This window comes from Trichosurus vulpecula, chromosome 6, assembly GCF_011100635.1.
Source record: "Trichosurus vulpecula isolate mTriVul1 chromosome 6, mTriVul1.pri, whole genome shotgun sequence".
NCBI classification, from domain to species: Eukaryota; Metazoa; Chordata; class Mammalia; order Diprotodontia; family Phalangeridae; genus Trichosurus; species Trichosurus vulpecula.
This window is the reverse complement of record NC_050578.1, coordinates 126636869-126649059: the sequence shown is the minus strand read 5'-3', so window position 1 is coordinate 126649059 and position 12191 is coordinate 126636869. Positions and strand designations below refer to the sequence as shown.

General features: G+C 37.1%; 1 pseudogene; it reads right to left on the bottom strand.

Annotated features, from left to right (window-relative positions):
• Positions 1-8679: 8679 nt before the first annotated feature.
• LOC118853783 lies at positions 8680-9965 on the bottom strand (annotated as a pseudogene).
• Positions 9966-12191: the final 2226 nt, after the last annotated feature.

The window sequence follows — 12191 nt, the reverse complement described above, 5'->3', positions numbered from 1 at the left end:
AAAAGTGTTTAGCTTCTGACTATACCCTCACCCAATCTGCCCTCCCTTGCATCATCCCCTCCTTCCCACCACTTCCCCTCCTACTTTCCTGCAGGGTAAGATAGATTTCTATACCCACTTGAGTGTGTATATTATTCCACCTTTGAGCCAGTTCTGATGAGAGTAAGGTTCACTCACTCCCCCTACCTCCCTCTGTTCCCCTCCACTGTGAAAACTTTTACCTGTCTCTTTCACATTAAATCATTTATCACATTCTACCTCTCCCTTTCTCTTTCTTCCACTACATTACTCACTCACCTCTTAATTTAACTTTATTTTTTTCAGATATCATTCCTGCAACTAACACCTAGTACCTTCTGTCTATGTATACTCCTCCTAAATACCCAAATAACGATAAAGGTGTTATGAGTTACAAGTATCATCTTCTCATGCAGGAAGGTAAACAGTTTAATCTTGTTAAGTCCTTTATGATTTTCCTTTACCTTTTTATATTTCTCTTGAGTCTTGTATTTGAAAGTAAAATTTTCTACATACCTCTGATCTTTTCATCAAGAACATTTGAAAGTCCTCTCTCTCATTGAATATCCATTTTTTTCCTGAAGGATAATACTGAGTTTTGCTGGGTAGGTGATTCTTGGGTGTAATCCTAGCTCCTCACCCCTCTGGAATATCATATTCCAAGCCCTCTGATCCTTTAATGTAGAAGTTGCTAAGTCTTTTATTATCTTGACTGTAGCTCCATGATAGTTGAGTTTTTTTCTTTATGGCTATTTGCAATATTTTCTCCTTTACTGGGAGCTCTGGAATTTGGCTGTGATATTCCTGGAAGTTTTCATTTGGTGATCTCTTTCAGGAGGTGATAAATAGATTCTTTCAATTTCCATTTTAACCTCTGGTTCTAGAATACTGGGACAGTTTTCCTTGATAATTTATTGAAAGATGATGTCTATCCTTTTATTCCTTTCCTTTTCTTTTAGTTTCTTTTTTTTTTTGATCATGGATTTCAGATAGTCTAATACTTTTTTTTTTAATTTTCTCTCTTGGTTATATTTTCCAGGTAGGTTTTTTCCCCCATGAAGAAATATCTCACAATGGGTACAAAGATACTATAAATAGTGTTGATAATATTATGTTGGCTAATATATGCCAACTTTATTATTCTTATATTTTTAATTTTGTCCTATATGCAAGGATGATTATAACACATCATGCTGAAGTTATTTGCCATTGTCATGACCATGCACAGTTCAAATGAAGGAGAGATTCCCTCTAGTTAATGACAAACTGCATATTCTCCTGTTTGTGAAGACATTGCATTAAATAAAACAAGTCTTGGAATCCTATAGCACTTCTGAATGAGTCATGAAACTCAAAAACCTGTCTGCACAGGAAAAGAAAATATGGATAAAGAAAATCTGTTGTCCAGACTAAAATAATTATTTTGATAGGCCATAGAATTGGCATACGAGTGCTCATATTTTTTTAAATAGACACTGTAGACAAATGATGAACTAGGACATCAACTGAATAGGAGGGAGAGAGTGGGATGGATTTCATTTGTGAAATCCTACAGTGTTTTCAATGTCCCTAAGTTTCTCCCTGAAGCAAAGGCATATTTTTTTTACATTCATGTCTTTTCCAATGATGTTATAAAGATCAGAGTTATAGAATACAATAGTCTCCAAAGAATTTCAGTTGTACCACCCCAAGGTCATTGGAGTCATGTTGAGTATAAGTCGATTGAAAGATATTGCCAATAAAGAATGACTTGGGAGAAACAGCATAAAGCATATAAATAGAAAGATCTGTGATTGGAAAAGGAAGTCAAATATTCATGTGGTGACAGCAAGGTACAACAAAATGGTAAGAATTTGCATGGACAACATTCACATAGGAAGAGAAGACACAGATGCTTTGCCATTTGTACCACTGAGGATATTTACTGCATTGATGAGATTTTAGATATACTGAAGCATTCAAAGGTGCTTCAGAGGCTAATTTTTAATTAAAATTCATATTAGCTTATGGGAATTTTGTAGGTTACTGTTTTACAATCCACATGGGCAAAGTGCAATAACAGGGCAACTATCTAGATAATGCAAGTAAGAAATATGAATGCTGTTGTTGCTGATGGAGTAGTAAACAGTTAATATTTTTAAGTATTGGGACTCTTTTTTAATTTATGGAATAAAACAAGCATTTCCACATCATATTATGATGAAAAGATGATTGTACATGAAACTGCATATCTACTAGGCAGAACTTACTATTCCTTTTAAATGCACAACAAAATTACCACATGAATTTATTTTTCTTTCCTCCCCCCTTCCCCTAGAGATTCCTACCGCCAATGCTTAATTTTTTTTTTACTGCTACTTACTACTAAAAACAGTTTACTACTCTATCAAGTTAGTTGGTTAACAGCTCAAGTTGGCTGTACTTTCTGAATTTAAAGTCAGTTTTTGACAATTCCTACATGCTTCCAAGAAGTGGTAGGAGAAAAATAAAACAATTAAATTAGTTATTTGATTATACGTAGACAAAGCATATACTTTTTTCTGTCATGTAGATACCAGTTGAGTATCATGCCATCAAGTTTGCATGGTATTTTAGAAGAGGCTTTATTTTGGGAATCCGAAGACAAGGGTTCTAGTCACCAACTTCCATTAATTGGCTTTGTGGCCACAGGCACTTCAAATCATAAAACATTTATTAAACTTCTACTGAATGCAGAGGACCATCATCATTGCTACAGGGAGATACAAACTCAAGCTGACGATCGAGAAAACGAATATTAGAGCTCAGTTTCTTTACTTATAAAATGACAGGTCCAGGTTAAATCACCTCCAAATGACATTTAGTGATTGATGATATTTCATGTATTTCATTTGTAATATCCATAGACTTCATCATAACCCATCTTATCCAAGATAAATACCTCCAAGCTCTTTTGAAAATTTCTGTTTCAATATTTTAAAAGATTTGTGACTTAATTTGCATGTATGAATGGGGTCTATCCATGTGGATCTAAACTCTCCATGGTTTAGTTAATGTTTTCTTTAAAAGCTGGGGCCAAACCACTCAATATCTTTGGGTCACTTGCCTCTCCACACTGGACTAGATAAGTCCTTAGATGACAGATATTCAGTCTATCTATAGACCCATTCTTGAGACCTTCCCAGCTTGATAGGAGCTTCCAGGGTCTTCATCTTAGCTGCATAGGCTTTGAGATACTCGGAGTTAGCTGCACCTCACGATGAAGCATCAAACTGGAAATTCTAAATAATATGAAATGGAAGGAGAATTTTACGAGCTGCAATTAAGATGGAAATGTCCTACAGTCCTTAGGCTATAATGACAAAGCAGGTGATAGGATCTCTTCTTTAAAGTCACGATGAAAAACATAATAGTTTCTGATGCAATGTCTGATGATACCATGGCTTTTGGTGGCAAGAATTTCCACAGGGGTTATTTACTAGGATTATGACTTGGTATTCTATGCTAGAAGGATTTCTATTCTCAAGGCCCTTAGGTTTAGGGTCCTGAGATATCTTCATTCAGGGTCTGAGGGGTGATGGTGGTAAAAGTCACAGTGGCCACTTGACTTATCTGGTATATACTGGTTTTTATATTTACCTCTGGGCACTTTGTTGCTTTTTATAAAGCGTAGAGAGCAGAGATTACATAGGTAACCAACGAAATGAAAAGTATACTTGAATACAGAAGTTACTGATTTTTAAATACTGAGCTAAATCTTCACAACTTTGACTGTCCTGGAAAGTAGAACTTCCATCTTGGCAAGTGACAATAAGATGAGTTAGTGCTGCAATTTTCATTATCTATCCCACTGTGCTCTAAAGTCCAGTGATTCTTCAATAAGGAAAGAAAAGCTGCTCTCTGCTTAAGAGAATTTCTATAGAAATTACTGAGGGATGCCTTCTTGCAACTCAATCCAGAAGCACTGCCTTGGCATTTCTCAGATGTATGAAGAAAAACAGTACTGGCACAAAAAGCTACCCCTGAAGATGCCAAATAGTTTCTTAACTTTTGTAAAGCTTACAAACACTGGGCTGATGTCCTTGGTCCCTGATGCTCCCCTCCCCCCATCTCTTACCATAGCTTTTAAGCTTTTTTCATACTTTACTGCTTGGTAGCAAGGGAGGCAGAAAATGAATCTAAAAATTTCCTTAAATTGAATGAAGTTCTTAGGGGAAAAAAAGCACTCTGGTTGAGAAATATGGAATTTACACTTTCCTTACAGAAGTATACCATGATTTTAAAGAACTATATTTTATTTGTCTTTTTTGCCAACATCCCTCCCACACAAACCTTAATGCTTTATTTGCCTTTTGCTGTCCATCACTAGGAAAGTAAGTGATGTATGCTAGCTTTAAAAGTTTATTTTCAAATGCGCTTATAATAGCATGTTGTAGAAGAAAGTGGACTGGCATTAAAGGCAGAACATCAGCAACAATACAAGCTATGTCACTTATTAACAGGGTGCCCCACCTTCTGCAAGTGGCTTTCTCTCTTTCTGTGCCTCCATTTTCTTAGCCATAAAATGGGGATAATGCTCACATTACCTTTGCAGCCCTTTACTTGCAAAGCACCTGATGGAAAATGTAGATTTTATCAGGTAGAAAGAAAGACTGAAGGAACATGGGAGGAAAAAAGTAGTGCAGGGAGGGGACAGAGAATCCTAGGAAAGTCCCCCTTCCCCTCGTTCCAGGTATAGACATGCACAAGGACAGCTGCAGACAATCGAAAGAGAAGGGTGCTGTTAACGTGAAATGGAGTATAATCATGATCTGTTGGAGCCTTATCTGACTCACTGACCCACTTAAGGAGTGACCTGTCTAGACAGAATTTAACTCTGCACTGGACCTGGTGAATTTATTCCTTCTATACTTTCTCCCCATCATCTGCCTCATTTTTTGTCTGGTGAAATATAATCTAGAAGAGTTTAACATTCTCTGTCTCATTGTCATATATTATCCGTGATTGAAAAAAAAATCAGTCAGAAAAGATGGAGGATGTTTATTTAGAAAACCCATGTCTTTCCATACACATCTTTCTGACTCAAAGATCAATTGGTAAGAAATAAATTAATGTTACACTTTGATTTGAGTTTCATCACCATGTGGAGACATGGCCCTTTTCTGGTGGGCTATAGAAAATACTGGACAATACAACGCTTGGTAAAAACAAAAAATATCCCAGGACAAGGTTCACATTGAAGAACTATTGGTAGTGGCTCTAAATTCAAAGAAACTCAGTGTTTTTCAATAAGTAATTATTGAAAATAGTTTCTATTGAACAGAACTTTGCATATGGTTGATGTTAGTCTCAGACGTCAATGTTATCTGTCAATAAGCAGTTTCAGTCATTCAGTGAGGAGTCATTTGGTTTGGGAATGTCTTAATTAAATCATTTTGACTAAATAACCCCATTTGAGTGAAGGTTTACCTTTCTCCTAGAAAGAATTGAATAAAGCCAGGCTCTATATTCATGTTTATTTACAATGTAAATGCATATTTTTTATCAATATTTTCTGACAGGTTTGTATTGGATTCAGGCCCAGAAGGTTTTCTGCATCTGCAAGGTTTCCCAGAGCTATTGGGTTAGTGATTTTGCACAGTGAATTATAAATGGCTTGTTCTCTTTACTGATTTCTCTTCATTTCACTCTAGCTAACGACATGCTCTGCAGATTAATGAATTCCTGCTGGGTCCAACCAGCACTTGCTTGGTCTTTCATGAACTGTTCTTGTCAATGTGGTTGCAGAATATGGCTCTGAGTATTTTCTGTTTGGGGCTAAATATTTATAATCTGAGCAAGTTTTGCTTCTCCATTCTGGCATGAAGCCTCAGCATGCTCCCTACTCTCTTAGTCATTAATAACCTTTGGGATGTAACACTTCATTTTTAAATGTCATGGTAGTTTCATCCTTAAGAACAGCTTGGGTGTATTGGTTTTCCTAATCTGGAAAATGGACAAATAACAGCTATCTTTGCTAATGATGCCATATATCTATGTTACTTCCCTTTGTGACATTTTGTAGGCAAGGTTTTCTATGAATCCAGCTAACATATGATACAAATAAATAACTTTATCTTTACCTAATGATTTTTAAAGAAATTAAAAATAGATTGCTTAAGACATATGATTTGTGAGTGTGTGTATGTGTATGTGTGTGTGTATGTGTGTGTATGTGTGTGTGTGTATATGTGTGTGTGTGTGTGTGCGTTTGTGTGCATGTGTGTGCATTAAATTCCTATGGAAACCTCCCAATGATGCTGATGGATAGGTTCACCTATAATATAGTTTTAGAGATTTTTCTGGGTCATTGAGAGGTTAAGCACCTTATCCAAGATCACACAGCCAGTATACAAGAGAGGTAGGATTTGAACTCATGTCATCCTTTAAGCAAAACTGGCCCTCTCCGCACTTTGCCAAGCTTCCTCTTATAGAGAAAGGAAGATCAATAAATACGGTGGCTTATGATATTCCCTATACAAACAAATATCTGCAGCAGAACAGATAATAAACAGGAAGAGGCCTGGGTACTTAATAATAAATTTCTCAATATAAATGTTTCCTGAAGTGGGAAGAACACTGAACTGGGAATTAGAAGGGCAGAATTCAAGGCCTGTGCCCACCTTGCTGCATGACCTTGGAAAAGCAACATGATCTCTCTTGGACTGTTCCTTTAATGAAAAAAATGGGAACAATATGCACACCTTGCCTTCTTCACAGAGTTGTATTTATAATCAAATAAGATGATGATCTGAAAAGGATAACAGATGCAAAATCTATCTCTGGGCAAATATCTGTATCACCTAAGCCTGGGGAGGTCATGTCAGTGCTTGGGTTCAACTTATGTAGCTTCCAGACTATGCATGCTTTTAATGAAATATTGTGACAGGACTTTAGTGAGATAATATTCGGAAATGTCAGAGAAAATTCATTTTATATTTGTATGTTCCAAGAAACAGAATTATACTCTAATCTTAATCATTTGATAAAATCACAGTGTCCCTTATATTCTGATTTGTGTATTATCCTCTCTTCAAAAAAATACAAATAATGAGATGACATTAAAAGTATGTATAGTCTGGAGACACTGTTTTATAGGGGAAACACAGAATGGCTCTGGAGTCAAAAGACCTGGCTTCAAATCCTCTGCTCCTTAACATCTGTTTGACCTTGTTCATTTAACCATTTTAGTTTGCCATTTCCTTCTGCATCTCATTTTATAGTGAGGAACTGAGGTAAACAGGTTTAAGTGACTTTCCCAGCATTACACAGCTAATAAGTGTCTGAGGGCAGATTTGAATTCATGCAGATGTTTTCCTGATTCTAACCCCTTTGCACTATCCACTGAGCCACCTAGCTACCCCAGATATAGATAAGTAGATAGATAAACAGACAGATAGCTAGCTAGAGCTTGATAGAGACATGTATTTATGTTTGTGTATATATGTATATATATATGTATATGTGTGTATATATTTGTATACATATATACAGATATGCATCCACACACTCGTAGTCTTAACAAGAGAATATAAGCTATCTATATCCTCAGCTATCAGCATAGTACCTGGCACATAACTGGGGGTTAATATCCCATTCCATTCCACCTGCTAGAAGCAGCTAGGCGATGCAGTGGATTGAATACTGGGCTTAGAGTCAGGAAAACATAAGTTCAAATCTGAACTGAAACACTTACTAGTTGTGTGATACTAGAAGTAACTAAATCTCCGTTTGTTTCGATTTCCTCAAAATGGAGATGATAACAGTGCTCACCTCCCAAGGTTGTTGTGATGATAAAATGATACAATGTTTGTAAAGCACTTGCCATGGTGCCTAGCATATAAGAGGTGTTATATATCTGTGTATTCTCTATCCTTCCCTTATTGCTATGGGTTTCAAAATAAGGTTTTTGAAACACCATTCTACCAAAATTATTCAGGAAAAGCTATATTATATGCAATTAAATATTTGTGGAGAAAAGCCAGAGGTCCAAACATGCATCTTATACAGAATATAAATCCTCTTAAAACGAAAGTTTGCAATACTATGAAGCATATGGCTGGCAATCAAAATGAATGGCTGAGATGTACAAGATGAAAGGATTTTGACTTTAAGCTTCATAATTTTGCCACATATATTCAAATATTTAATATTCTTTCTAAATTTAAAATCAGAATGAAAAATAATTCAGGCCTAATAAGGCTATAATGTTTATATTTTGCAAAATTTCGATCCAGGTTTAATTTTTTTTGGGGGGGGGCAGTTAATGAATACTTTTATTCTGCACATAGAAGCAACTAAGGATTTGGCCTGTGGGCTCATTGGCTGCATCACAAGTACATGGCTCCACACATCAACACAGGGATTGGGGGGTGAAAACAGGTTATTCTATCCTAGTCACAAGATGATAAGAGTCTTCTGACAGCCAGCCAGATGATCAGGTAGTCTCTGGTGTAAAACAGTTCTATCAAAGCAGTGAGAACATCACAGAAGGATGGAAGGGAGAGGGAACTTAAGCAGCAGAGCCCCTTGTCCTCAAAACAAAACTGGTCTAATACTTGGTGCTGCCTATTCTTAGGATAGGAACTGACTTCTGCAGAGGTGACCGGCACCTGTGAGCTTTTATGCTCCTGGCCACAGAGCTTACTTGGCCCGAGGCTTTCCGAAGTTCCTTCCAGCAAACAGCCTTTTTGCCCAGCTCTTCCTCAATTCTGAGAAGCTGGCTATACTTGGCCAGATGCTCAGATTGGCAGGGTGCACCAGTCTTGATCTGCCCAGTGCAGAGACCCACCATCAGGTCTGCAATGAAGGTATCTTCAATCTACTCTGAATGTTGGGAAACCATTACTCCCATCCATTAGACTGGGCCAACTTGCACTGATGGAGAGATTCAGTCTCGGAGCCAATATGGTTCACATTGAGTAGGAGGCAGTTGCAGGCTTTCTCATTCACATCCTTTTCAATGCACTTTGGACTGGTCACTGTGATATCATCCTCTACCACCTGCACGCCTGCAGGGGCAGTGAAATTCTTCCAAGCTTCCCAATCATCCTGGTCAAAAGGATCTTCAATAGACACCACTGGACAGTCTTTGATGAAACTCTTGTAGAGGTCCCCAAGCTCAGAAGGGGAGATGTGTCTGTTAGAATCATGAGGACACTTGAAGTCCAAGTCACATTTCCAAGATCAGAAAAATTCTAAGGCAGCAACATGCATGCCAATTACGGTCTTACCAATAGCATTCCTTAGCAGGTCCAGAGCTTCTTTATCCTCCAGGATTTTAGGAGAAAAGCCACCCTCCCTCACATCCTGTTCATGTTCATATTTCTGCTTAATCACGTTCTTCAGGTTGTATTAGATCTCAGCTCCAAAGCGCATGGCCTCCTCAAAGTTTGCTGCTCCAACAGGGAGGATCATGAACTCCTGCATGGCCAGCTTGTTACCAGCATGGGAGCCACTATTGATCACACTGAAGTCTGGAACTGGCAGGATGACTTCATCATTGCTTGCAAGGTCATCAATATGGCGGTACAGGAAGACACCTTTCTCAGCAGCTCTGGCCTTACAAATAGGAAGAGACACTCCCAATATGGCATCTGCGCCAAATTTAGATTTATTCTCATTGACATCCGTCTCTATCATCGATGTGTCAGTCTTCTCCTGCTCCACAACACTCAGTTTCTTGCTAATCAGGGTCTCAGGGTCAGGGCAATAGTTTTATTAATGTGCTCAACCTCCTTTGAGGGACCCTTCCCTGTATAACAGGTCTTATCACTGTCTCAGAGCTCCAGGGCTTCATGGACACCAGTAGAAGCCCCACTGGGCACAGCAGATCAGAACTGACCTTTTTCAGCATAGCAATCAACTTCAATAGTGTGGTTTCCATGAGAGTTGAAGATCTATCTTGCCTGGATCTTGTAAACAGACATATTGAGTTTCTGGCTGGGACTTCCTCCACTGGGCTCAGAAAACAGAGGCCAAGAGCCAGGTTTAATTTTTTAAATAATATTTTCAATCTGCTCTAAATGAGACAGGTCATACAAAGGTCAGCTGATGATAGCCCATACTTGACACAAATACCTGTATTAAAAGAGAGAAAAAATAAAATTTGCTATTGGTCATCATCTGTTTTGTGATATTGAGTCTTTATCATATTACAAATATTGTGGCCCATGGCTCATGACAAATCTTCTTCAAAAATTACATTTAGTTAATTTCAGGGATTACTTCACTACTCTTTCTTACCTTTTCATTATAGATTCTTTCGAATACCCCTGCATATCTACCTTGACACTGTTATGTCAAGATCTTGGATGTATTCTAACCAAGGGAATGGATTTCTCTGACCAAGTTAATAATATTCTGTCTTTGAACATCAAGCATCTCTTTATTTAAATATGTTGTTTGAAGGAGAGACAGAATGTTTACAAAAGCTATTAGCATTCAAGATGAGAGTTCTGGAAAAGAAAAATCAATAATACTTGTAGAGCTTTAGAAGGTACTTTAAAGTTTGTGAAACACTTTATCTTACAGATGAGCAAACTGAGGATGCTAAGAGTGTAGGATTTTGCCTGCAGTCACCCAGCTAGTACATTTCAAAGAGAGATTTCAAATCCAGGCCTTTTTCACTTCAAATCCAGCATGCAATCTATCTCATGCTCTTTTCAATAGCTCCTGAAAAATCAAAAGATGGGGATTTTGCAACAGATGTTTGCTTTTCTTTATTTCGCTTCTGTTTTTCTCTTTATGATCTTGAAATTCTCGGGGAAGTGTTCAAGCCAGTGACTGCCTGCATTAGTTCTAGGATTTAATCTTGAAGGGAGGGAGCAACATATTTTTCTCTCTAAGGTGCCAGCCAATGTATCACTTTTTAACTTTGTGATCATTAGCAGGTCAATTATTCACTTTGCCTCAGTTTTCTCATATGTAAGATGGATGTAGTTATACCTGGAGTACTTAAACATTAAACACAGTTATTCTGAGTTCAAATACATAACATTTTTTTGCCAAACTTAAAACATTTTTAAAATGTCTGTTATATCCAAGTCAAGAAAGCATTTGGTCTAAATCATATTTATATAATATAAAATATACAAATGAATATTTATTTATACAAATATATTCATATATTTAATTTAATATGTATATTTAATTATTTAAAATAAATTTATCTAAATATAAACAATCATGTACAGATTTTTTAAAACTAGACTACATTAGAATATATGGTGTTCCAAAAATCTTAATTAAATTTTAAAACTTAAAACCACTAAAACTTTTAGGGACATTCTGTTTAATGTTAATATTCCTGTGAGATAGGTGAAATTATTATCCTTATTTTACAGATAAAGCTCAGAGACATTAAGCAACTTGTCCATGGTGATATTGCTAGTAAATGTCAGAGGCAGGAGTTAGTGTGTCTTCCTGACTCTCATCCAATATTTTCTTCACTTCGTCATGCAGCTCTTTTACCCTGTTTTAGTATTGAAATGCATTTTTAAGCATCCCTCCCTCTTCTACAATCTATCCTCCACAGAGCTGCCAGAATACTTTTCATAAATCACAACTGTGACCATACTATGCTACTGCTTAAGAAACATTTGTTGCTCCCTAGTGCATTTAGGATAAGCTGCACATTTTTCAGGCAGGCATTTAAAGGTTACCACATTTTGGTTCTAGTTTACCTTTCCAGACTTATTAAACATTACTCCTCTTCAAGCGTGACAAGTTCTTATTAAGCTGGTTCCCTTATCCATATTCCCATAGTCAGCATCTCTCCATCCCTTTACTATTGCCCAAGCTGCCTCACATACCTGGAATGTACTCACTCCTTCCTTCTGCCTCTTAGAAACTTGACCTTCCTTCAAAACAACCTTCTTGAGGAATAAGTTTTTGATCCCTCTTAATGGTCTCTCTATCATTTGTATTTACTCATCTCCATGCTCCTTTCACTTAATTAAATCTAATTGCCTTGAGGACAGGAACCAAGGGCATGAATCAGATAGACTAAATACAAGGATTCTTCAAAAATCTAGAGGCTTATAGAGGGATTCCCAGGAAAGCTGCTTTTCTCATCAGATTGAATGGGCAGTTTTAAGAAAGGTGCCACTTGACATCCATCTAATATCAGACAACTCGTCTCAGCAGGATAAATA